At 46.3% G+C, this 27,824-nt stretch overlaps 1 protein-coding gene across 3 annotated transcripts in view; it reads left to right on the forward strand.

Annotated features, from left to right (window-relative positions):
* The window catches only part of Samd4a (sterile alpha motif domain containing 4A), a 251,393-nt gene that overhangs the window by 126,289 nt on the left and 97,280 nt on the right, over window positions 1-27,824 (forward strand). The window contains exon 1 of one of the 3 annotated variants that reach the window (XM_004649204.2): window positions 12,367-12,397. The exons of the other annotated variants lie outside the window; for them this stretch is intronic. The gene's annotated coding sequence lies outside the window, so the exon portion shown is untranslated. Of the gene's footprint in view, window positions 1-12,366; window positions 12,398-27,824 lie in introns of those variants that run through there. 3 annotated transcript variants of the gene reach the window in all.

The raw sequence follows: 27,824 nt of genomic DNA on the forward strand, positions 1-27,824 counted from the left end.
GGATTTTTGTGGGGTGAATTGTTCTCTCCGTAACCCACGCATGCTTGAATACCACAATATTGTTTTAATTAGGCTCATAAAGCACAGTAAAATATTTGCTTTTGGTGGAAGGAGGAGAGTCTCTCATATGTTGGAACTGTTTGGTTGAAAGGATATTTTTGTCTATTAAATGAGTCTCTTGGGGTCTACTCTAGTATCTAAATGCTTTTAAAATAGTCTCTAATGCCCTGTAGCCAATTTTCATGTATCCTATCATCCATCCATCTATATCAATCTGTCTTTACCTATTATCTGTACTTGTTTATCTAATCTAAAAGAAATAGAGAACAGAGAAAGAAATAGCTTTCCCATCACTGGCCTATGGTTAAGACTTCTGGAACAAAGGCAGAACTTACCACAAGGAAAGCATATAAGTTTATTTAAACCTAAAATTTACATGGCACAGAAGCCTTTAGGAACAAAGACACACATACACACACACACACAAACTGAGAAGCCAGTGGATTTTTATGCTTAGGTTTCATGAAGAGTGGGCAGTTGTGCAGAAGTGTGATTGGGAGAGAAAAGGTGTGGCTCAGCAGTAATAAACTGGGGAACTCGGCAAGGTCTGTCCATTCAGATTCTTGGTGGCATCTCTGTCTTTGAGGATAAGCATGTTCCTCTCCTCCCAGTAGACTAGTTCCCCTTGGAACAAAGGTTTTATGACCTGCCCCAGGGGAAAGTGAAAGGAACCGTCCTGCCTCAGGTGGGATTTTAGGACATCATATCTGTCATTGAAAGGGGGAAGGGTATGAATGTTTTATGGGGAGAACATGGCAAATTTGAAACCCTTGCCAATTCCATCATTTTATATTACCTCCTTCTCCACCTAATCTTGCTCCTCAAAGTCTTTCAAGCACTATGCTTTGTGTGTGTGTGTTATCTAAGATTTTAAACCAGTAAACAGCCAAGAGGTAGTGGTGACAAAAAGTTAGGGAAAGAAGGACAGGGGCTGGAGAGATGGCTTAGCAGTTCAGGTGCTTGACCACAAAGCCCAAGGACCCAGGTTAAATTCCCCAGGACCCACATAAGCCAGATGTACAAGGTGATATAGGTGTCTGGAGTTCATTTTCAGTGGCTAGAGGTCCTGGTGCACCCATTCTGTCTCTCTCAATCTCTGTCCTTCTATCTATATCTGCCTCTTTCTCTCTATCTCTCTCAAATAAATAAAATATAAAAAGAACAGATTATTTATATGTTTATTTATTTAGTTAGTTATTTACTGTTGAGCTGGATTTGAATTTTATGTGGGACAGGTTGGTAAGGCCTTGGGGAAACTCATAGACCAGCTAGCTGTTCCTCATCATTCTTTCAAGACTGAAACAAAAGTTCAAGTATTTAAAGTTGGATTTGGTTGATTTTTAAAAACATCTATTCTTTTTTTTTTTTTTTTTTTTTTTGAGAGAGAGAGAGAGAGAGAATGGGTGCTCCAGGACCGTCAGCCAGTTGCAAATGAACTCCAGACGTGTGCGCCCTCTTGTGGCACATGTGCAACATTGCATGCTCGCTACTGCATCTGCCTATGTGGGACCTGGAGATTTGAACATGAGTTCTTAGGCTTCGCAGGCAAGTGCCTTAACCACAAAGCCATCTCTCTCCAGACTGTGATTCTTTTCTAAATTATTTATTATTTATTTTGTGTGTATATGTGTGTAGAGTATTAGGTTGTGAAATAAGCAGCATGCATGTGTGTGCAGAACATTGGGCATCTTCTTATCACTCATCTGCATATTTCCTTCGAGACAGGTCTTTCCCTCAGCCCAAAGCTGGTGTCCATCAGTGAGCCCCAGCAATTTTCTCGTTTCTGACCTCCCTTTGCTGTGGTGTCCAGCCCAAGAGGCCCTCATGTTTAAAAGACATGCACTCTTAACTACTGAGTCATCGCCACAGCCCCTGATTTTGGTGATTCTTCTTTGTCTCCAAGACACCAGACCAGGAATATTTTGGAGCAGCTTATCAGAAAGTAGATATTTTCAGCCCAAGAAGAGAATGAACACCACCCCTTATAATGCAGCCACTTTATTCTGATGCTGTCTTCTCCAACAATAGTCCCCTGCTACGTGCTCCTAAAACACAAGTGTTAATATTATGAGGGAGGAAGAATTGTATGAAAAACAGTCTAATCTTTTCTAAGAGTGCTAAAAATACCCATCTGCTGCCAAGAATGCTTGAGCATTTTCTTCCCATTTCCAGATGATGTGGGATGTCGGCAAAGAGCACATTTCAATGGACACCCCAATGCCTGGCCAGGCTCATAGAAAATAAAGATCATTAGACAATGACATTCAAAGTAAACGCCAATCATCGGGCCAGTGCTGGGTCTCTAGGTACGTAAGACATTGTTTTCTATAGCACTCTTTGGAAGAGACTGGTGATGGAAGAGCAACGTGCTTTATTTTCTCCTAAGAGGCAACTGAGGCTTTATGTTGCCAGTCCTAGAACCCGGTGCCGTGTTCCTGAGGTCCTGGTTTGAGCTGGGAGACAGCTGGGACAGCCCCATTGTCTTACTGTTATTTCCACCGTCACCCTTTCCTCTCCGGAGCCTTCCTTATCCAAGTACAGCAGCATTTCTGTTTGACAATCTTCAATGTATGCCAAGAAGATCCCAGCAGGAATTGGAAGGAAAATGGCTACTGGATGTGCGATGTCCACAGTTCACTTGGGTCACGTGTTCTTATCTTCAGTTCATGCATGGCTCGCCCTCAGCCCCCACCCCGCCCCGCCATCCCCTTCCCTTGCGAGGGCTGCTGGGAGATGGCCCAGGCTTGGCTCTAAGTCCCAAAGTGTCTTGTTATACAGAAACCTCATAGGCTTTGTGAATTTGTAGACTAAGAGCTATATAAGAGAGGAATACTGTTGGTTTTAAATAAAACTGTCAGATCTTCTGTTTGAAAAAAAGCAACTTCTCAGAAAACAAAATTTAATAAGACAATGCATGGTAAAGTGGACTTTAATAACAAACACTCATTTTTTTTAAAGACATTGGCTTTTGAGCTGCTTCTTGCTGATGTCATGTGATTCTCCCTGCGACACTTAGAATGTATGTTTCTAGACTGCTAAGATAAAATGGAAAGTTGTAAGTGAGTATTGGAGATTTTTTTGTGTGTATCATTACTTTAAAACAATTTTTTTTAACTTTGAGACAGAGAGAGAGAGAGAGGAGTAAAGACAGAGAGAGAGAATGGGCACACCAGGGCCTCTAGCCCCTGCAAACGAACTCCAGATGCATGTGCCACCTTGTGCATCTGACTTACGTGGGACCTGGAGAATCAAACCTGGGTCCTTAGCTTTTGCAGCCAAGTGCCTTAAATGCTAAGCCATCTCTCCAGCCCTCATTACTTTTTGATCTAGCTATCTTAAGGGATAATTAACTTACGTGATTTAAATTTAGCCAAATTTGTTAAATATCCCTTTCCAGAAAATTTACTATTAGTTGAAACAAGATCCAGACACTTCCCATTCAGCATGTTCTTTCATTTACTCTGTTAAGGGTTTAAGAAAACCTAAGATAACTAGCAGCACTGGTTGATAATGAAGTCATTTGTATTTTTACTTTATTATGATTTTACTTCAGAAGCTTGTTGCCATGTAGAGTAAAAGAAACCTTATGCTTTTAATCTTTTCAGGGGACCTTGCCAGTAAGAGTGTTGTTGTTATTAGATGATCATAATGGTATGTTCTGGAGTTCCATCTCTCCTACCCGACACGCCCAATTCACTCACACCCCACCAGTGGAGCCAGGGAGAGAAGAATAAAGCAATGACTTATTTGCTTTCGGAATTTGATTCTGTATTGCTGTGCAGACATGCTGGGATTTGCTCTTCACTGATGATTAAATTTCTAATGCCTGTCAAGGTTTAGTAGATTCCTTTGTAACAAAAACTAAGAAAGGACGAGAGAAGCTATTGGGCCTTTTCCTCTAGCCCCTGATAGCTTACCTCAGCTGTGAGAGGCGGTGAATGCTGGTGCCTCTGGACTAGGAAACAGAGTGGGCCTCAGCTTCCCGACCGTCTACCTGTCATGCTTGTTTTGAAAATGAGATATGGCAATACTTTCAAAACCAGACTCCACACTCGATAGAGATGAACACATCGGACATGAAATTGGAGATTAAGTAAATAAACGTGAAAGCTTGTACATATCCTTATGTTTAGTGAACACTTGTAACGTTAGAAAAGTTTTAACTTTGGCTGCAGAGCTGGCTTAGCAGTTAAGGTGTTTGCCTGCAAAGCCTTAGGACCTAGGTTCAATTCCCCAGGACACAGATAAGCCAGATGCACAAGGTAGCACATGCGTCTGGAGTTTGTTTGCAGTAGTTGGAGGCCATGGCATGCCTATTCTCTCTCTCTCTCTCTCTCTCTCTTCCTTCCTCTCTGTCTCTCTAATAAATAAAATAATTTTTTTTTAAAGTTTTAACTTCAGGTAGTGCTAATGGAGCGCCAAGTGAAAAATACAGAGGAGATCGCTTTAGCAAAATTTATGTTTGAACAAAGTAAGAATTGGAAATCTCCCAAAAGAAAAGTGGGTGGAAGTTAGCTGTGACAGGGGATAGAAAGATTTATGATGGATGCAATATCCTGCTTTAATAGGAAGTTCAGAGCTACTGAAGAGAGACCACAAAATAATTACGCTATCATAGCATGCAATCTGTGGCTACAGGACTGGCCTTCCGGGGGCTGTCGAGGCGAAGAGCAGAAACACGCACCCCAGATGGGCAATTCCATTAAAGGGATGTGTGGTCCACGAGTCTCTGGTGAAATAAAGAGGCCTCTTCCCATCCCACAATATGGCTTTTAATGCTCGGGGCTGTGGGGGGCCTGCTGCACGTACAGAAGCAGCATTCTTGCTGGGAGTTAACTGATAGAGAAAAGTCCATAAATTGTACTTATTTCTGACTCCAAAGACAACCCAAGTAGCTGGGGTCTGCCTGGCTCCCCATGGGCCTCTTGTCCACATTGTTTCGTGCCACAGTCTCTCCTGAATGGCCTTCAGAAACCAGAATGCAGTTTTCCCATGTCAGTGATAGCCATGTGACAGACATGCTACATTGCTGGACCCTGAACTCTGTACCAACGCCACTTGTGCACGTACCCACTGCGGGCTCATTTGTGAATCTGGCTTTTCTCAGGGCCTGGAGACCCTGTTGATAATACCTGCTGACCAGTGGAGGTGTTTTAAGCATTTCTTCATGCATACCCCATCTGTTCCAAAGAAGTATTTAAGAGGGAGTTTCTCTTAAATCACGTCTCTAGGATGTTCTCTTCTGGGTCTGCATGCTATGACTGGATTCTTAAAAGACCAATTTTAAAAATGACAGTACAGTGGAGAATGATCATGTATCCAATTACAACACAAAAGGAAATAAAGTAAGACCAGACTCCCACATTGCTAAAACATAGGTCAGTCCTGTGTTTTAAGGAGGCCCAATACTTACGTCTGAGCACTGCTGCTTTGTATACAAAGGGCCTCCTGGAATGACAGGAAACCAATGACTGCACTGGTTTCAGGGCTGCTGGTACCTGGATAAATAGCCAAGTATTGCCTGTAGCCTGCACATTGTTTTCTAACAGAAGTGACCCTCCCACAGGAAAAGCAATGTACCCAACCAGTGCCCTGCCTGGTTCCTGAGGTGACAGAAGTGGCTGCTGGCTGACGGCTCTGCTGCCTACAAGCCTCCCTGCAGAAGATAAGTTGGGACAGTCATCTCGCAGAGTCGCAGAGTCGGCCCTTTCCAGAGTAACCCCTGAAAGACACGGAACATGCACACAGCACTGTTCATCAGGATAACCCTCAGAGAGAAGGCTGGAAACACAGGTCCAAGTCTGAGACCCAGGACCAAGGGGAAGGAGAGTCATGAACCCTACATACACACACACACACACACACACACACACACACACTTCTGTCTCAGGAGATGCAAGTGGATAGCAGACATACTTCAGGACCACCAAGTCATTCATGACTCCTGTGTTCTTTACTAAAAGGAAAGTTTCCAGTGGGAATGGGAAAGTGCTCATCAAGAGACTGAAAGACTCTCAAATGTCCTCTCTGCCACATTGCCACATTCTTTTCTCGTTGGTTTGTTTTTGCTTTGGTTTTTCAAGGTAGGGTCCCATTAACCCAGGCTGACCTAGCATTCACTATGTAGTTTCAGGGTGGCCTCGAACTCATGGCAATCCTCTTGCCTTTGCCACCTGAGTGCTGGGATTGAAGGCACGTGCCACCATGCCTGGCTGTTTTTTGTTTGTTTCTTTGTTTTTGTTTTTTGAGGCAGGGTCTCACTCTAGCCCAGGCTGTCCTGGAACTCACTCTGTAGCTCCAGGCTGGCCTCAACCCACAGCGATCCTCCTACTTCTGCCTTTCAGAGCTAGGATTAAAGCCATGCACCAGCACACAGGCTTTGAGCCACATTCTTAATTGTTTGTGATATTTCATTGAGAATCACTTCTTGGTTTAATTTATTCCTTCCTACCTGAGAGCCTGGCCACCCTCCCCCATCCCTCGTCCAGACACACATATTCAATCCTCTTCCCCATGGAACTGTCAAGACCCTCATCTGTTTGCATAATTTTAATCAGAAAATCTCAATTTTCACAGTTTACTTCTTTCATGATATGAAGGGAAAGGAAAGAGGGCAGGACAATCTCTGTCTCTCTCTCTCTCTCTCTCTCTCTCTCTCTCTCTCTAATATATATATTATATATATATATTTGTAAGCAGATTGAGACACACGCACACAGAGAGAGAGAGAATGGGTATTCCAGTGCCTCTTGCCACTACAGATGAACTCCAGATGCATATATCACTTTGTGCTTCTCAACCCAGGCCAGCAGGCTTTGCAAGCAAGAAACTTTAACTGCTGAGCCATCTCCCTAGCCCTGGAGAATCTTTTTGAAAAGAGAAGGTGATTATTTGAGCCATGAAGAACGCCACTTTTTATTCCTCAAAGCAAAATGCTTTCTTTTTCAAGCCAGGTGATTGAAGTCTAAATGTCCCACACAGAATACGGAAGGCATGTTGCCTGGCAGAGCTAGGTGGGCACAGTCTTGTAGTGAGTGGTGGATTTATGAAGTCATCTGTATAGAATCCCGAAGACTGAAGCCAAAAGACTCCCAGAAAAGGGAGTGATTTTCAGCTCCAACTTTTCAAACTCCAGGCAAAATATTGGCATAGATGAGAGAGTTTTCCAAAGTCAACCTGTTACGGATTCAGATATTAACAGAAAATCAGAAGTGAAGAAAAGAAAGAAGGTAGAATGAAAAATGAAAGTGAGGCCTGGTTTTAATTTATCCATGGTTTCTCCAACCAGCAAGTGAAACACACACACACAAGCCACACCTGCACACACACACACACACACACACAGTCACGTGCACACACACACGCACACACACGCACGCACACACACAGTCACATGTACACACACATACACACACACACACCACCACCAGCACCACCACCACCCTGTACCCCTCCCAGGCATTCATTACTCACCCGTTAAGGTATTTCGGTATCATTGCATTACTGAAATGTCATGAATTTAGCAAATTTAAAGTGACATTCCTAGAAAAGCTGCATACTGTGCCAGCAAATATTTAACCAAGTTAGTGACACTTCAGATGGTACCCCCAAATCACTGGTCTACTTCCAAAGGGTGAACAGTTTCCTTTCAGGAAACAGATTAGTTACACTTGTGGAATGAGACCAACACCCAAACTACTCAGTTTCAACATACTTCAAAATGCAAAAGGCAACTTTCCTGCCTCAGAATTTCTAGCCTTTTGCAGATTGGCTGAGGGACCTAAGTGTTTCCTTGTACCCCTGAGTAGCTCCCGAAGAGCCCTCCTTATGTCCATTTGCCAAACACTCAGAAACTATAGAAGATTCTAGAAGGGCCAGAGGGTGCTCTACTGAGCTACAAGCCCCCTTTTCCAATTGCCTTTACTGGTTTCACTTCTCAGCCACAGCGGGCTCACAAGTATCTGGGAGATGGAGCCCACCTGGGGGAGTGGTCCAGGAAGGTGGTGTGGTGCAGTGTCCTGGTCACCAAAATAGCAGCCAGGTGTACCCTACAGCTCTTGACTTGGGGGTTAAGCTGGGTGCTTCAGAACAGGAGCCGAGGGAGGGAGCCAGGCTTTCAAAGGGAAACTGTACGTGCCTATCAGAGAGAGTCCAGGAGGCAGTGGGAGCTTAGAAGTCACATCTGCTGGGATCTGTAGCCTGGTGAAGAAGACTGGGGGCATGACTCTTTTGTGAAAGGGAAAGCATTTCTGTATTTTTATTGCCATAAAAGATACATAACAAGGAGCTGGGGAGATGGCTTAGCGCTTAAGGTGCTTCCCTGCAAAACCTAAGGACACAGGTTTGATTCCCCAGGACCCACATAAGCCAGCTGCATGTGGTAGAACATGCATCTGGAGTTTGTTTGCTGTGGCTATAGGCCCTGGTGCATCCATTCTCATTCTCTTCCTCTCTTTCTCTCTCAAAGAAATAGATAAATATTTTTAAAACAAAAGAGAGAAAATATACATAACAAAATTTACCAAGCTAAACCAGGCAAGGTGGCGCACGCCTTTAATCCCAGCACTCAGGAGGCAGAGGTAGGAGGATTGCCGTGAGTTCAAGGCTACCCCGAGACTACATAGCGAATTCCAGGTCAGCCTGGGCTAGAGTGAGACCCTACCTCAAGAAGCAAAACAAAAATTTATCAATCTAGCCATTTTAAGTATGGTTGTGTGACACTGATCGCCTTTGTGTTGAGGGATCATTTCCACTACTCCATTTTAAACCCCTTTGATCATCCCAAACAAGAAATCTGAGCCCAGTAAACAGTAACTCCCCTTCTTCTTGCCCAGCCTCAGACAACTATCATTCTACTTTCTATCCCTATGAACCTGACCGCTGTAGCAACCTCACACAAGTGGAATTGGATTTATACTATTTATCCTTTTTTCCGCCCTCTAGCTTAATTTAGCATACTGTCTTCGAGGGACATCCATATCGCAGCATGTGTGGAATTTCCTTCCTTGTTAAGGCTGAGCAATATTCCATTGTCTATGTGTCTCACGTTCTGTTTGTTTGTCTGGAAATAGATATTTGGGTTGTTTCCTTGGCTATTATGAATACTGTTACTGTGTATATTGGCATAGGAGTATTTGTAGATTTAGTCATAGTTTTTAAAAGACCGATCTCTGTTGACTGGGTAGCAGTTGCAGGGGCTCAGTAACCTCAGCTCTTGGTCCTTGGGAGGGTACCCTTGGCCTGAAGCCGCACAGTCCAGGTGACCACTGGGGAGGACTCATGAGGTGGGAGTGGTCACAGCCTCTTCAGAATCCTGTGCTGTGGACTGCGCTCTCTGAGGGCCCGGAGGAAGGGAGAGCGGCCTCAGATCAACCCTGCTGTCTTGAGGAAGAAGGGAAGGAAGAGGGGTGGAAATGCTGCCTACCAGTCTGGCCAATGCCGTCTACAGCACTGCCTGTGGTTCCAGCTTGAGGTCAGAAGCTGCCAGGCTCCTCCTGTTCCTCTGCTATGGAACTTCAACATAGATTCTTCTTTTTTTTTTTTTTAATAGAGCAAGCACGCACATGAGAGGGAGAGAGAGAGAGCAAGAGAGGGAGAGAGAGAATTGGCCCCAAGGCCTCAGCCACTGCAATCAAGCTCCAGATACTTGCGCCACCTAGTGGGCATGTGCAACCTTGTGCTCGCCTCACCTTTGTGTATGTCTGGCTTAAGTGGGATCTGGAGAGAGATGGAACATGGGTCCTTAGGCTTCGCAGGCAAGCGCCTTAACTGCTAAGCCATCTCTCTCCAGCCCCTCCCCATTTAAAAAAATATTTTATTTTTATTTATTTATTTGAGAGACAGGAAGAGGCAGAGAAAGGGAGAGAGAATGGGCACACATCAGGGGATCCAGCCACTGCAAATGAACTCCAGACGCATGTACCACCTTGGGCATCTGGCTTACATGGGTCCTGGGGAATCGAACCTGGGTCCTTAGGCTTCCCAGGCAAGCGCCTTAACCGCTAAGCCATCTTTCCAGCCCTTCAACAGAAATTCTGAACAAGCTCTGTCCAGAATGCCATGATAGCCTTCTTGGACCGTACAGTCTTGGGCATGGTGGTGAATTCAGTTTCCTCAGCGTGGTCCCGCATGTGTGCCAGGAAGAGGGCACACACTTCCCTGCGAGGCCCACCCTTAACCCAACTCCTCAACAGGCTGTACAAGTCCAAGAGATGGATGGGGGAGAGCGGAGGATGTGGATTGAGTAGTTTCAGAGGGACTACCCGCCCAGGTGGTTGATGCCCTGGGCTCCCACACAATTAGCTCCATTCTGCTACTGTTGGGGTTTCTTATCGTTAGTTGGGAAGGCCTCACTAGAGAATCCCAGTGTGTGCTTAATTGTGGGTGATTTCATGCTGCCCTTTTTATGTGGAAGCCAGGGGCTTGCGTCATATAACTGAACTCAGGGAGATTTTTATTTGCATGTGAATCATAGCTTTTCCATCTGAATGTCACTTACTTGGAATTTTCGTCTGATTTTGTTTTTGTTTTTGTCTCTTGGTGTTTTTCCACCAGGCTCTTGGCTAACCAGAAGAAGAAGGCGGGAGGAGAGTAGGAAGGGCTCAATCTGCCTGGAGCAGGGCTTGAGTTGGCAACTCAAAAAGGAGAGTATTATGAATGCAAAAAAAAAAAAAAAAGATGAAGAAGAAGAAAGAAAGAAAGAAAGAAAGAAGGAAAGAAAGAAAGAAACGGATGCTTTATTTTGCTTTGAGGGAGGGAGCAAAGCCAAGTCAAATTGAGAGCTCTAATTTGGGAATAGTGTTATTACAGGTCGTTGGGAGTTGGTTACGCGCTAAATCGGGAGGCCGGTCACATGAGGAGGCAAGAAGAGCGGATCATGTGCAAGGGGGACGGTGGGGGCTCTTTCACACAATGCGATTTTATTTTACTTACTACACGGTGGAAGGGGTACTTACGGCAGGTGCAGGAACCAAGTCCCCTTCATGTGTGCTGATGATCGTTCCTAATCCTAGCCCATCATTTGCTTTATCCGTGAGCCAACTCTCCCAATATGCCTGCTATCCGGGGCTCTATTTAAGTCCTGGAATCTGTTCCCTGGTGAGTAGAGCAGGCCATGTGTTAAAGGTTATATGTCTGTTCTTCCCCTTCAGATCTTATTCCAAGGGGTTTGCTTCCTTTTCCTCCAAAGTCCTTAGCCACTTGACGCATCAAGGTCAAGATAGCCAGGTCATTTTATATACCCCAGCTACGCACACCCACACGACCCACCTTTTAGATTATCTTCCAATTTCCTCAGCACTGTTGAATATAAATGTCAACTTGTAATTTAAAAAAAGAAAGAAAGAAAGAAATGAAATGGATCCTGCCCCAATGGCGAACAATTTGTCTTCGTCCCTCCCACCTGTGGAGTTTTGATGGCATCTCCTTAGCCTCCTGAGGAGGGCCAGGGCTGAGTGTGCTAATGGTTTCTCTTGGACCTGAGCTGGATTAGTTAGCCATGTTAAAATCAAAGGGACAGAAGACTATCTTGAATCAGTGCGTTCATGTCCTGTGCAGACAAGCTGTGCTCATGGTCCTAAATGGGACGCCTTCCTAAGAGTGTGACACAGAGTCTGGCTGGCGCTGCCAAAGCATGTGGACTGCGATGCTTGTGATCAACGTTAGGAATAGAAAGTGTGTGTGTGGAAACTTTCTATAAAAGGGAGCCAGGTCCCCTGGACTGATGCAGATGAGTGATCAGGAACAGTGGCACCTTTCATGACAGTGACCAGGGTATTGGGGTGTGACTTTGAACAACTTTCTCTGTGCCTCAGTTTCCCTTAAAGTACCATATTGTCTTTGGAGAGGGGAAGATGAGGCGTTTAGGAGATGTTCAGAAATGTAAGATGTTATCAGGGAGTGAGGGTGGGGGAGAGCTGTGTCACGAGAGCTCCTAACCAGAACTGGACTCCTTGTCCCCTCCCAGCATTCACCCTGAGCAGTGCCTCTGACATCACAATGCCCAAGCGGACGCTCAATAATGCTGAGTTGGCCCAGCCAGACCCCAGAGCAGGGGAGCAAAGGAGGAGGACAAAGTGGAGAGGGAGGAGATGGAGCAACCTCTTATGTGATCATTCCAGCAACGCATTTTCTTCACCTAACATCTGGTTCAAGTGTAATGTGTTCAGCTCCATACAACCTGTACAGCGTCTGTGCTCTCTCCCTCGAACCCAGCACAGTAGTATGGTATTCTAGTCAAGAGAATTGTGCTCCTCTCTCTGCACGTCTCGTGGTTCATCGGCAGACCAGGGAGTTGATCCGTCTTCACCAGCCGGCTCTCGGGAGCAGCCGTTTAGAGGTAATGCTCTGGCACCCAATGGCCGGGTTCTTCGGGCTCTGGAAGACCCCCACCTCAGCCCTCCTTCCTTGACCAGCATTGCACTCTACTGACCATGGTGGTTTGTGAGGATGGGAGTCCTTGGTGAAAAACGAAAAAACAAAAAGCTTAGTCCTTAGTCTCAGTTTGCTCATAAGCCACCCTAAGCCCTCCATCAAACTTCATTTTTTTTTTTTTTTTTTGATTTTTCGAGGTAGGGTCCCACTCTGGCTCAGGCTGACCTGGAATTCACTATGGAGTCTCAGGGTGGCCTCGAACTCACAGCAATCCTCCTACCTCTGCTTTCCGAGTGCTGGGATTAAAGGCGTGCGCCACCACGCCCGGAAAACTTCATTCTTTTTATTTATTTATTTATTTATTTATTTGAGAGCGACAGACACAGAGAGAAGGACAGAGGGCGAGAGAGAGAGAGAGAATGGGTGCACCAGGGCTTCCAGCCTCTGCAAACGAACTCCAGACACATGCGCCCCTTGTGCATCTGGCTAACGTGGGACCTGGGAACCAAGCCTCGAACCGGGGTCCTTAGGCTACACAGGCATGCACTTAACCGCTAAGCCATCTCTCCAGCCCCAAACTTCATTCTTATAACACAATCCAAATGTGCCAAATCATGGCTTCCCTGTCCATCCTTAGGAAGACTGTTTACCCCTTTTCACTGGCTACGTGGCTATGAATAGAAAATTGGATGGGGCTGGAGAATATGACTTGCCAGTTAAGGCATTTGCCTGTGAAGCCTAAGGACCCAGGTACGATTCCTCAGTCCCCACATAAGCTAGATGCACAAGAATCTGGAGTTTATTTACAGTGGCTAGAGGCCCTGGAGCACCCATTCTTTCTCTACCTGCCTCTCTCTCCCTCAAAACAAATAAATTTTTAAAAAATGGAGAGTTTAGCCCTATCTTGATTGTGATTTTAAATCCAGTAACTTAAAAAACAGTTCCTTTGAGTATCACTCTTTGAGTTTTGATTCTGCCTACCCTCTTCCCTGGTTGGAAAGCAAAAAAAAAAAAAAAAAAAAAACAAAAAAAACCTAAAACAACAACAACAAAAACCAGACAAGTGCTTTCCCTGGTTTCATATTTGCCCTACTTGTGAATCACTCCACAACTGGAAATTGGAGGCCGTGATTTTCTTGGTTCTTTCTACCAGTGCTTCTCAACCTTGAAGTTTGAGCTGAATCACCTGCAGGGCTGGTTAAACAGGGTACGGACTTGGTGGCTAGAGGGAGGGGCTCATTTTGAGAACCAGTGCCTTAGGCCCTCTGGACCACCTTCCTATCCCACCACCCCTGGGAGCGGGCCTGTGGGTCATCATCCTGGTCCCTTGAATGACAGTGATAATAGCTAAGGATGACAAGGCACTCGCTGTGGGCCAGGACTAGGTTATTGGCTTGCTTTACAAAAAATTAAATCATTCAGGCCCAGGCTGTAGGTCAGTAGTAGAACACTTGCCTTGCATGTGTGAGACCCTGGGCCCAGTTCCCTAGCATTGCGCACACACACACACACACACACACACACACACACACACACACACACACAGATATATATCACCAATCTAATGAGATGTTGCATTTTCAGATGTGGAAACTGAAATGGAGTGGTTATAGCTAACTCAATGGGGAATCGAACCTAGCCAATACTGAGTTTCCGTGCTTTGACATCTGCCTTTTCATTCCTTCCCAAAGTCACTTAGAATACCTGGTTTTCTCACTGCAAGGTACCAGTGAGCCTGTCATGGGCTCTTAAGGACAGGGTCTTGGATCTAGTCCTTTGGGTGACTGAGCGGCCTCACCTATGTCTGTGTGAGTAGAGGCAAGTGGAGGGGCTCTGAGTGGAGCTAGACTGATTCTTGGTACGGGAATACACTGGCCATGAGGCTGATGTGAACATGTCTGTGAGAAGAGGCCAGTACTCCCCTCTTGCCAGGGCCTCAGCGTGCCCTCTCCATTCTGTTCTGGTTTCTACTGTGCGTACTTAGCATCCTAGTCCAAAAGAAAGAGGAAGCTGAGGAGGAGGACAAAGAGGAGGAAGAGGAAGGAACAGATGCGCTGTTACCAGCCATAATGGAGAAACACGTGCATCTCTCTCAACCCAGCCAGTCCAGCAAGCCTGTTCAGTACTGACTCGGGTGAGGGAGAAGGAGATCTGTGAGTGACAGAGACTGTCCTTACTCTTAAGAAGCAGGAGCCTGCGGCTGGAGAGCTCCAGGTTCAATGGGAGACCCTATCACAAGAAATAAAATGGGGGCTGGAGGGGATGCCTTAGCGGTTAGGGTACTTGCCTGCAAAGACAATGGACCCAGATTCAATTCCCCAAGACCCACGTAAACCAGAGGCACAATGTGGCACATGCATCTGGAGTTTATGAATTTATTTGCAGTGGCCGAAGACCCTGGCGTGCCCATTCTCTCTGTATATCTGCCTCTCCCTCACAAATAAATAAGATAAAATTTTAAAGCCAGGCGTGGTGGCCCACACCTTTAATCCCAGCACTCGGGAGGCAGAGGTAGGAGGATTGCCATGAGTTCGAGGCCACCCTGAGACTACATAACTACACAGAGAATTCCAGGTCAGCTCTGGGCTAGAGTGAGACCCTACCTTGAACATCCAAAAATAAATTAAATAAATAAATAAATCATTTTAAAAAGAAACAAGGTAGAAGAATGACAGAGGACACCCAGCTTCCTCCACTGGCCTCTGCACATGTGTATCTGGGGCTGTATCTGCATACACTCATGCACACAGCACCATCATCCATAGAAGCAGGGGTCTGACTGGATGGTTACACAAGCATATGAGTCACTGAGCTCGCCGGCGGTACAGAGGAGCAGCGAGGCTGAGATTGGAGGACAGGGTGAGGGGCTGAAGATGCATCATCGGTGGTGACGCGGGTGGGAAGGAGAGCAAGCGAAGGAGAGTTAGATATATGCAGGGCGTATCTTTACAGAAGAGTATCTAATGTCGAAGAAATCAGGGTGTCTTTTAAGGTTTAAGCAAACCAAAGGCTGTGTTTCCACTGGCATCATGATAATGGATTCAGGTCTTGATGGGTTGTTTGTGTTTCTTGAAAAATAATGTGTTGGATGCTGGCTGCCTAGAGATCTTGGAGAGGGCTGGTGGGGGAGGGGCACTCTAGAAATGGGTCCTTCATCTTACAGCATTTTGTTTCAGCTAGAGGCCTTCCCAGAGTATTCCTCTATAATTGTGGTCTGATTCGCTCCAAAATTTTGGCGCTTGAAGACATGTTTTATGTGCGCAGCACTTTTTCCATGCATGGCTAATCTATAAACCTCATGGGAAAAGGACAAGTCCTGGGGCTGGGGGCGTGGCTTAGTGGTAGAGAAATGCTTTATTGTCACGTGGAAAGCCTTGGGTTCCCTCGCCAGCACGGGAAGAATAAAAAGACAGGTCCTGGTGCCAGGCTGTGTATGTTTACTGAGGCTGAAATATCAGTGCACCCATCTTCCGAGGGGGTGGCGTAAAGCTAGATTAAAATAAAACAACACTCACGTTACAGCTGTCTCTCCCTGCTACAGACCAGTGTGGCCACAGGGTCACATTGTCGTTCTCCTTCCTGGGCCATGCTCCCCGACACTGTTGAGGTAAAGGTGAGGGTAGGTGGCAAGTTTCTAACGCCCCTGGACACAGAGGTGCCTCCCTACCTCCTCCTGCCGTCCATGGCATTCCGATGGCTTGTCTCCAGGTAGAAGCATCTTCTACCAGGCCTGTCCCCTGCAGCTTCCCCGCAGTGTGGTGGGGCATCTCAGTGCACAGAGCCTGCCGTGGGCCATGCAGGCAGGGAGACAAAGGTCACACCTGTCTCATCTCTTGTCAGCTGGGTCTGCTTTTCTCTACCCTCTGTTCGTTCTCTCTCGCCATGCCTTTCCCTCTCCAAATTTTGGTTGTTCATGGTTGTTTTTGTTTTTCCTCTCTGTGTCTTTGGTTTTTCCAGGCAGGATCTCGCTCTATTCCAGGCTGACCTGGAAGTCACTATGTAGTCTCAGGGTGGCCTTGAACTCATGGCGATCCTCCTACCTCTGCCTCCTGAGTGCTGGGATTAAAGGCGTGCGCCACCATGCCCAGCTTCTGTGTCGTTTTTCAAAATATATTTAATTTATTTATTTGAGAGAGAGGGGGGCAGATAGAGAACAGGCCGGGCGTGGTGATGCACGCCTTTAATCCCAGCACTTGGGAGGTAGAGGTAGAAGGATAGCTGTGAGTTCGAGGCCACCCTGAGACTACATAGTGAATTGCAGATCAACCTGGGCCACAGTGAGACTCTACCTCAAAAAAAAAAAAAAAAACTAAAAAAAAAAAGAGAGAAAGAGAGAGAAAATGGCATGCCAGGGCCTCTAGCCACTGCCAACGAACTCCAGACGCATGTGCCACCTTGTGCATCCAGCTGACATAGGTCCTGGGGAATTGAATCTGGATTCTTAGGCTTCGCGGGCAAACGCCTTAACCACTAAGCCATTCCCCCAGCCCCTCCTCTCTGTGTTTTGGCATTTTCTTTTTCCTGCAGAATTCTAGACAGCGGACTTGACTTCAGGAAGCATGGGCCACAGACATTCCACCTATGGACTCTGAGCCTTGTCTCCCCTGGCAGTGTCTTTACTAAGTTGGCCAAAGCCAGAGTTCCTCGGCTGGCCAGTCCTGTGCTGCTCCAGGCACTGACCTTTGTCTCACTTGGTTTCCGTGAAGGAGACCACTGTCCTCCAACTTCTCATCCTAACAAGAGCATGTTGTTCAGCGTCATCCTTCATCACGTCTTTGTAGCCCACCACCCCCAGGACTGGAGCACTTGGAGCCAGCTCCCCTTCTCAAAAAGTCTGAGCACTCCTCCTGTGTTTGCACACACAGACCTACTAATCTGAAAACGAGTTTAATGAACGAGTCACAGGAGGTGCGTGGCCTCCGGCCACTTACCTTCACATAAACTCCTGGTCTGGAACAGCTCCCAGCACTCCCAGAAGGGCTGTGTGCCTTCCACTCCCTCTACAGGACTGCGCCTGCATGCAGAAGGCAGGGAGGTGGCTGGATGTGTGCCAGGGCCACCTCACTCTGTCCCTATCCAGGCCTTTCTTCTCTTAACACATTGCTCATTCATTTCTGCCAAGGACTGGAATGTCCCGCCTCAATAAAATGATCCACTTTCTTCTCCATAGTATGACTTGTATGTGTAAGTATTTCAGCTTTGATACATAAACGAGTGATACATCAATATAACTACGCACACCTCTAGCATGATATTTGGGGAATGGGTATGAGCGCTCTTCCTTCGTTACAGTGTTCACATGTTTGCATAGTATTCTGCAAGGCTTGCGCATTCACACTGGATTCCCAGCTCTTGAGATGGGAAACTCCTCGAGAAGGTTATGGAGCAACCTCCCCTATTTTAGAAAGTGTGGGATCCTGGTGTGGGATCCTTAAAAGTCTGTAATCATTGCAAGATACAAAAGAGCTCCCTGATGTCCGGGGTGGACTGGGTTCACGCTGACCCTTCCACACTTCCCTGAGGCTTGTCATGTTGCTGTGTGAAATGGCTGTTGTCCAGTTTGGCTCACTGGGTCAAGCACGGACTCTGTGGTGATTTGAGAAGCTCTCTCAAGATGCTCCCCTGCCGACCTTCTCCAGACAGTTCCAAGGGCTCAGCCTCGGGGTTCTCCATGTGCACACAGGCTGGCGCCCGGGCTCTGGCCACCACATGGTTCACTTGGGACTCTCGTTCCCGGTGCTTCTTGTGCGCAAGGCCTGAGTCGAAGTGCAGCAGGATACAGCGTGTCTTTGTCTTTTGCAAAGTCAGTGTGAGGATTGCTAATCCATCATTTTGAGAGACGTGGAGCATCACCTCGTGGCGGGCAGTGGAGGTCTGAGAGTGTGAGGGTGAAGACCGTAAGGATAGTCACAGGCTTTCCTCTGAGAGGCTTGGGTGTTAATAACTACCTGAATGGCACTTAGAGGAACTCACCATAAGGGAGTTTTATTTATTTATTCATTTTGGTTTTTTAAGGTGGGGTCTCACTTTGGTCCAGGCTGACCTGGAATTCACTATGTAGTCTCAGGGTAGCCTCAAACTCATGGCAGTCCTCCTATCTCTGCCTCCCAAGTGCTGGGATTAAAGGTGTGTTCCACCACAGCAGGCCAGTCTACATGAGTTTTGGAAAACTTATTCCTAGGAAGTTTTATTAAAACAATCAGTGCCCCCCTCAAACAATCTCAGATGTAAAAGTCTTAACACAGCCCTATTGGTATTAGTTTTCTTTCGCTCTTCAACAGATGTTTGCAAAAGAATTGCATTAAATATGGTTAATTCTGCTGTCTCAGCCTCTCAAATCTTTTTCATGAAGATTGCTTTAATTGGTGTCGGTCACAATCAGGGAAAGTGCCCATTATGCTTTTGTTTTCTAGCAGAATTTTCCATTTTAAACAGAATATTGAGAAGGAGATGTAGTAAAAACTTTGAGAGCTGGAGAGATGGCTCAGTGGTTAAGGCGCTTGTCTGCAAAGCCTAAGGACCCATGTAAAGATTCCATGTCAGCCAGACATACAAGGTAGTGCTCGCATCTGGATTTCGGCTACAATGGCTGGAGGCCCTGGTGTGCCAAATCTCTCTCATTAAAAAAAAAAAGGCCAGGGGCTGGAGGGATGGCTTAGAGGTTAAGGCATTTGCCTGCAAAGCCAAAGGACCCAGGTTCAATTCTCAGCACCCATGTTAGCCAGATGCACAAGGGGGCACATGTGTCCGGGGTTTGTTTGCAGTGGCTGGAGGCTCTAGCGTGCCCATTCATTCTCTCTCTGTTTCTCTCTCTCCCTCCCTTCCTCTTTCTCTGTCAAATAAATAAATTAATTAATTAATAAAATATTTTAAAAGGCCAGTCTGTTGGGCTTGCCTCAAAAAAAAAAAAAAAACCTTCGAAAATTGAACTAACCATTTTATTTTGTTTTGTTCTTATTGTTTTTACTTGAAAGTTAAAATTAATCAGCACACTGCAGTGTCAAGTGAGGAGGCAATTGAATGGTCTTTTACCATAGCACCAATGTTCTAAAGAAATTTCTAGGACTGGAGAGATGCAAAGCCTAATGACCTGGGTTCAATCTGCCGGTACCTATGTAAAGCCAAATTCACAAAGTGACACATATAGCTGGAGTTGGTTTGCCGTGACTAGAGACCCTGTTGCACCCATCCATTCTCATTTTCATTCTCTCTCTCCTTGCAAATAAATAAATATGATATTTAGGGGAAAATGACATATTTTTTAAAAAAAGAGATTTCTAGAATACATCTAACATTTTGAAAACACGTGAAAGTCTATAAAATATTATCAAATACCAGAGGATAGTCTCTTTTACAACCATAAAAATGTGATTAAGGGGCTGAGGAGATGGCTTAGTGGTTAAGGTGCTTGTCTATGATGCCTAAGGACCCAGGTTCAATTCCCTAGTACCCACATACACCAAATACACAAGGTGGTGCATGTGTCTAGAATTTGTTTGCAGTGGCTAGAAGCCTTGACTTGCCCATTATCTATCTATGTATGTACCTATCTATCTATCTCTTTCTTTCTGAAATAAATACATAACATTTTTTTTTTAATGGGAATAACAGGGCTAGAGAGATGGCTAAGCAGTTAAGGAGCTTGCCTGCAAAGCATAAGGACCTAGGTTCACTTCCCCAGGACCCATGTAAGCCAGATGCACAAGGTGGCACATGCATCTGGAATTCATTTGCAGTGGCTGGTGGCACTGGCACGCCTATTTCCCCTGTCTCTCTGTCTCTCTCTCATAAATAAGTAATGTGATTAATAAGAAAATGTTAACGTATGGGAAAATGAAGACACTCTCCCCCCGCCCCTGGGCTTGTGTCCCGCGGTGAGCAGCAGAAGGGCGGTGTGACGGACAGCAGAGCCACAGTGACGAGCATGGTGGAGAGAAGAAAGCAGAACTAGAGATTAGGGAGTGAAGGGCGAGGTGGGCAACTTAGTGTCACAGAGAAGGTGTCACTAGGAGAGTGACATCTGAGCAGAGATGGAGCTGAGAAGTGCTAAGGGTAGGTCAGGAGGGAAGTGTTCCAGACGGAGGAAACAACCACAACCGCTGAGATTCTGAGGGGTGTGTGGTGGGAGGGGCCATGTTAAGAGAAAGGGGGATAGACGACGGAGAGGGAGGGCAGCATGGTGGTGTTGACCACAGAGGACCCTAAGTATAAAGCCATCCCTCTGGCTTGTACTCAGAATGAGATGGTCTCTTGTTCCATTTTCTACTGCAGTGGCAAAAAAATGCCTGAGCCTGGGTGCTTTCTAAAGAAATCGGGTTTGCTGAACTCCAAGTTTTGGATGCAAAACCAGTAGTCCAAACCAGGTGACTTCATTGGTTGAGCCTCGGATGAGCTTTCCAGGGCGGATGGCATCCCAGTGGTGGGAGTGTGTGCCAGAGGTCACGTGGCAGTCTTTTAGACCTTGGCTGCTGGTGGAGTGGGACGCCAAAGTATGTTCATATTCTAGATATATTTTGAAGATTTAGGTCAGAGGGTTTGGTACCATTAAATACGAGTTGATGATATGATATGATAGCGCCAGGGGTTCTCCAAGGTTCTGACTTGAGCAACTAGGAAGGGGGAGAAGCCATTTGCTGACATAAAGAGAGAGCCAAGGAACAGATGCTGAGGAAGAGTGAGAGAGTGAGAGAGAGAGAGAGAGAGAGAGAGAGAGAGAGAGCAAGAGAGAGAGAGAATAAGCTTCAGGCATGAGACTCTGAGACCATCTGAGAAGACGTGGTGGATGTGGTTGAATCTGTATGTCTGGAGTTCAAGAGAGAACTCTGCGATGGAAACACCAAAGTGAGAGATGACTGCATAGTCACAAGCCCGAGGTCAGAACCAGCACTATTTCAAATGCTATCTGGAAGTGGGGAGCCTCAGACCTCTACCGTCAGTCATAGCCAGCAGGGGTCAGCAACTGAAGGTGAATCATAGCCTTAATTTGAGCCCTTGGGTCACTCAGGAGCAGAAGTGTCTTCCTGGAGCACCCTGCTGTGCAGGGGCCTGTGGGAACGTGAGTGCAGATGGAAAGGCCTCGTGGACGAGATGACCACTCGGGGACGGTGAACGAGCCAGTGCGGGCACGTGTGAGGGCCAGAAGTCCCTGGCTCTTCCCCTTGGAGCACGGCCAGGAGACCTGCTTTCACATGAGCCCTGGATCTCAGCCTTTTCTGGGGAGGTCAAGGAGCAAAAGCACTTTAAAAAAGCACTTTAAATCATTTTTTTATTTCAAAACCTAATAGCATAAAGCTCCATACATTTGTTAACTACAGCTGTTTAACAAATCTAACAAAACTTAATGGTTTAATATAACAATGTAATATTGACTAGAACTGGAGAAGTCACTGTCGAGGTGGTTCAGTCACGTGGCTACTAAGCTTGTTCTGACCCTTATCAGGAGGCCTGGAGATGCCAAAGCGTCTTCATAATTGAAATGACTAACTTCCCCTGCAGCAAGTGAACTGAAGAAAGCAAGGTAAAAAGGCTGCTCGAGACACATCAGAAGTCCTCGGTCACACTGTTGGTCACATAGACCTGTTCTGACCAGTGTCATAGAGGGAGTACAGAGTGTGAATGCCAGGAGGGAAGGATCGTCCAAGAAGCAGTCATTTCCCCTCGAAATAGGGGGAGGATTCATGTCATCTTATTCTTTTGTTCAAGGCACCACTAGTTGCCACAGGGCCTTGGTCACTGTGGACAACCTGGGTCCACCATGGCTGATATAAATTGTTTAGTTTAGTTTTGCTTTGCTGTGCTTTGTCTTCAAGGTAGGGTCTCACTCTAGCCCAGGCTGACCTGGAACTCACTATGTAGTCTCAGGGTGGCCTCGAACTCATGCCAATCCTTCTATCCCTGCCTCCCAAATACTGGGATTAAAGGTGTGCACCACCACGCCTGGCAGCCCAGCTAGCATTTTCCTTCCTGATTTCTTTGGGCGCCCTGTGTTAGCTCGCATCCCCACCAAATGTTTGCTGTGTGATGCTATCATCCGTTTTTGAGTTGTTCGGAGTTGCACTAAATTTAGAAGCCTCTAGTGTCTGATGTGTCCAGGAGTGAGTTTGTAATATCAATTCTAACGAGGAGCATTTAACTATTCAAGACCCACGAGTGTCCCTGCCTCTTAGCACATTTATTTAACCAGTACTTCTTGGGTGTACACTTAACTCCCAGCCATTTCTCGCATGAAGAAATTGCCTAAATGCACTTGTGAGAAATCCTTTTATGGTAAATGTTATTAAACTCAAAACAAGGGTATAATAAAATAGTAATTTAAGGGTAATTTACTAACAACTAGAGCTCTTAAACAGTGACATACCATTGTGTAGTAATAGTACCAAACTTGGTGTTTAAACATACTCTTTGTCACTCAAAGAATTGCTGGGACAGTTTCCTAATCCTCATGATCTTTAATTATAGCTGTTTTCATTTTTCTTTCAGTATTATGTCACTGGATTGCAAATTATAAATCGTTAACTTTTGCCCCCATTACCCAGCGAGCTCTCCCGTCTCTGCTCCATACTCACAGGAAGTATTCACAGGTTGTGTTACAAGTGAGTCAGTATCCTAAGAACATGAGCTTCCCATGCGGGTTCCTGTGCAGGGTGACAGGGGAATAATGGTGGAGAATTCATTTTGAAACCGGTGAGGCTCCCTGGGTCCTCGCAGAGGAAGAAGATGTGTTGAGTACATATCTCAGTGAGGGTTCCTTGCTCCTGAAAGGTGGTGCAGATACCACAGAGAAGGCTAGTGGACAGCTGGCAGGAACTAGCCAGAATGCCCCAGGTATTCCAAGCATGCAGACTCTGGCTTCTGTTGGATGGTGGGGCTAGCTGTACTCCTTGGTGCCCTTGGGGATGTTCATGCTGAGAAGCTGGCTTAAGTTGCCTAGAAGACAGGAAGACAGATCCTGCAATGCTGGCTTATTAATTTGCCACGGGAAAGCATCATTGACCAGACATACTCAGAGTCTGTTATCATCAGTGCATGTTCTCCCTGCAGCCAGGCCCCCACAGCAAATCAAAGCAGAATCAGAAACCACGTTCTAAGTTGCCCTGAAAAAAAAACAGCATCCCCCAAATCTAGATGTATGTCAAGTCACCATAATCCGTTCATTGTCTCCCTGAAGGCCCAGGGAGCTAACTCACAGCCCATGGGTGTTGATGAGCAGACAAGAAGGGTAAGGGAGGCCAACTAGGAGTTTCATAGCAGGAACTTAGCTTCCTGGGGCTATCTCAGAACAGGAATGTCTTTGCCAGAAGGATCGAATATTCAAAGCTAAATGGCTAAGCATTTCTTCTCCCAGAGGAGCACTTGGATAATGTATTAGTTATCTTTAGCCCCATAACAAATTACTCAAAGCTTAGCAGCTTAGACTAACAAATATGTCGTCATGTGTCCTTTTCTCGTGGGTCAGGAAATGAGTGATTCTAGTTCAAGGTTCTTCAAACTGTTGTCTGGAGCAGTAATTATCACCAGGCCTAACGAAGTTGGAGGTCTGCTTCCAAGAGAACTCCCTCATGAAAGCTGTCAATAAAATACTTAAATAGGGGGCTGGAGAGCTGGCTCAGCTGTTAAGGTGCTTGTCTGCAAAGCCTAGTGCCCAAGTTCGATGTCCTAGTACCCACGTAAAGCCAGATGCACAAAGTGGCTCGTGTATCTGGAATTTGCAGCTACTGAAGGTCCTGGTGCACCCATTCTCTCTCTCTGCCTGCAAATAAGTAAAAACAATTTTTTTTTAAGTTTAATGAGACAGCGACAGTGAAAGAGAGAGAGAGAGAGAGAGAGAGAGAGAGAGCACTGCCTCTCATGACAGCACATTAGAGGCCTCAGTGCCCCCTGGAACAACTTCTCGATTGGGTTGCTTGAGTGACCTCTCAACATGACCGCTGGCCTCGGGCAGAGCAAGCCATCCAACAGAGAGCAAGGCGGGAGCCATGCCTTGTATAACCTGATCCCTGAAAGCCCACACTGCATCTACCACACGCTGCCATTGCGACCACACTCTCTCTGCCAGAAGTGACTCACTGAACTCAACCTATGGCTGAAGGAAGGAGATGAGGTTTGATTTTTTTGTTGTTGTTGCTCATTTTTATTTATTTATTTGAGTGTGACACAGAGAGAAAGAGACACAGAGAGAGAGAATAGGCGCACCAGGGCTTCCAGCCACTGCTAATGTACTCCAGATGCGTGTGCCCCCTTGCGCATCTGGCTAACCTGGGTCCTGGGGAATCAAGCCTCGAACCAGGGTCCTTAGGCTTTACAGGCAAGCGCTTAACCGCTAAGCCATCTCTCCAGCCCTAGGTTTGATTTTTCAGAGAGAAGTGTTAAAAGAAATTGTGAGCCTATCTTAAAACATGAAAAGTATCATCTACATTGTCCCTGTAACTTCTTTCCCCACATTTCAACAGCTATACACTATATGTTTATATAAACTTTAGATACAATAAATATATATTGTGACTATTAATATATCTAGCTTTAGGCCAAGTTGTTCTGGTCCTGCAGTATCTTGGGCTAATTGGTCTACCTCTACTCTGCCAAGGGATCTAGGGTAACTGATTCCCCCCATCTGTGCCTCAGTGTCCACAGCGTAAGCTGAGGGCAGTTGTGGCACCTGAGGAGGGAGTGAGCGAACCGCCTAGTACCACTGGCTGTCAGCAGGGCAGCATGAACAGTTTGATCCACTCGGTGTGGTTAACCTCGAAAAGCAGCCTCCCTCATTTCCATGTCCCCAGGGGCGGCGAACACAAGCCCCCGCAGGTCTTCCTGGCCGCACCATGGCCCCGCAGCGTCCAGGCTCCGTCCTAAGGATACAGCCGTTGCAGCCCCGGGCAGGAGGGACCAGGGTCCAGCAACCTCTCCTTCTCCTTTCTCTGTGCCCGTGCTGGTTCCTCCCACGAATCCCAGGGCTGAGCCCCAGCAGGGAGTGGGTACATGGAGATAACATGTTAGTCTGCTCGCTGAATCATGTTTGCCTCTTTGTTGTTGTTGTTCCTGGTTTATTTATTTATTACTTATTGGCTGACCTTTCGTGGAAAGGTAGAATATGCAAACAGGAAAATGACCTAGCAGAAGAATAGGGAGGACCTCAGCCTTGCACATTTTTATTAAAAGTTGTTCCCAACATTTTTTTTTTAAATGTGCGTAGTGATGCCTGGCTGTCTCGGGTCGGTGTCAGCTTACGACACTGGCTTTCCCTCCTCCGGCGCTCTCGTGCTTCTCTTCTGTGCGCTCTCTGAAACTCTTGGGCTTTCAAAATAGATTTCTGCCTTCCTCTTGACCATGAGTAATATAGTCATGGTGACTTGTATCTATCATCCTAGCTCTCAGGAGGCTGACACAGGAGGATTGCCTTGGGTTTTGCGGTCAGCCTGGTATACATAGTAAGGCTCTATTTCAAACGAACAGAGGATTCCCTCCCCCCCAAAAAAAAATACCACAATGCCCAGTCTTTGCTGATAGAGTTTGGATAGAAGAAAGGGAATGATAGAATAGGTCTCCTTCATCTCCCAGACCTGCTTTTACAGGGAAGCTCTACAGGTTCTTATATCTGGTGGCAATTAGCTAAATATAGAGTCAGGGAGCTGGGAGGGACCTCCTGAGGTCATCTGTGCCTCCTGCTCTCCTTCCCCATCTGAACGTCTGTCCGGATGTCTGGCCAGCTCAGCAGCCACCGGCCACTCCAGGGCTCTGATCAGTGCAGTGTGGCCAGTGCAAGTGGGATGTGCTGTCGGTGATAACATACACCCTGGGGTTCAAAGACATGACCCGAGAAGGGAAAGCGTCTCCTTAATGAATTTATGTCGAAATGATGGTATCGTCAGCTGCCAGCAGGTTAGTACTGTTTGATGTGTTGGGTTAAATCAAACAGATCATTAAAATAAATTGTACCCCATTCTTTTTACTCTAATGTGGTGACTGGAAATTTCAGATTCTATATGGGGCCCACAGTATGTCACTACAGACCTCCCAGGCCAGGGATTCTGGAGCCTTCCATGATGCTGCCTGTCTTTCGTGATTCTGGCCGTACACTTCACCACATCCTACGGGAGCAACCCCCTGCTTCAGGTTGGAGGCTTGTGCATTACAGAATGACCCTTCCACGTTTCTTCATGAAACTCTCACTTGCAGATGGTCAGGCATCGCTTCCTGTTAGAAGCCCCATAACCCCACTTTCATTCACCTTTTCACTCTCCATCTCTTTCCCAACTGGGTGATGTTTTGTTTGTTAAGTGTCTTCCCCACGGATCCCTCTAGTTTCTCTATATTATTTGCAAAACTTGGTCTCCCAAACCACACACATCACTCTATGGTGGAGCTGACTGATGTGGAGAAAAGAGAATGCTTCCACTAGCTAATGCTTGATTAGCTTTTTATTTTTATTTATTTGAGCCAGAAAGAGGGAGGGGGAGGGGGGGAGTGCAAATGGGCACTCTGGGGTCTCCAGCCACTGCGAACTCCAGACCCAGGCCCACTATGTGCATCTGGTTTACGTGGGACCTGGAGAATCAAACCTGGGTCCTTAGGCTTCTCAGGCATGCACCTTAACCACTAAGCCATCTCTCCAGCCCTTGAGTAGCCTTTTTTGATACTGTACCTTATTTAACCCAAGGGCATGAGGAAGGCAGATACAGCAGGCGCTCCCCTTGGCTGAGGAGATAACAAAGCACCACCGCGAGACAAGTCAAGTGGCAGTTTGGGAACTTGTGACCAGGGCTGTCTGACTCCAAAGCCCACATTCTTTCACTAGACACTGCACTTTTCTTGTTGGTTGTGTTAGCCTTCTGACACTGTAACAAAACACACTTAAAAGAAAAAAAATAAGTTTATTCAGTTCAGGAGGTTTTAGTCCATGACTTGTTGCTTTGGGGCCTGTGGCAAGACCTCACATCACCAGAGCACATGGCGAAGGAAGTTACTTACATAATGACAGCCAGTAAACAAAGAAAAGAAGGGGGGAGGGGGCAGGGTCCCACTATCCTTTTCCAAGGGCATGCTCCCAGTGACCAGGCAATGTCCTAGGAGGTCCCACTTCTTAAAAGGTTTCTGTCTCCTCTCAATAGCACTGAGTTGAGAACTAAGCCATTTATTTATTTATTTATTTATTTATTTATTTATTTATTTATTTAGAGAAAGAATAAACAGACACTCTAGGACCTCCAGCCACTGCCTCCAAACTCCAGATGCATGTGCCACCTTGTGCATCTGGCTTTAGGTAGATACTGGGGAATTGTACTCAGGTTCCTAGGCTTTACAGGCAAGCACCTTAATTTCTGAGCCATCTCTCCAGCCCCAACTATGCCTCTGGGGGAGCTCCAGATGGAATCCACAGCACTGAGACTTGTCTTTGA

The sequence above is a fragment of the Jaculus jaculus genome, chromosome 7, assembly GCF_020740685.1.
Source record: "Jaculus jaculus isolate mJacJac1 chromosome 7, mJacJac1.mat.Y.cur, whole genome shotgun sequence".
Taxonomy (NCBI): domain Eukaryota; kingdom Metazoa; phylum Chordata; class Mammalia; order Rodentia; family Dipodidae; genus Jaculus; species Jaculus jaculus.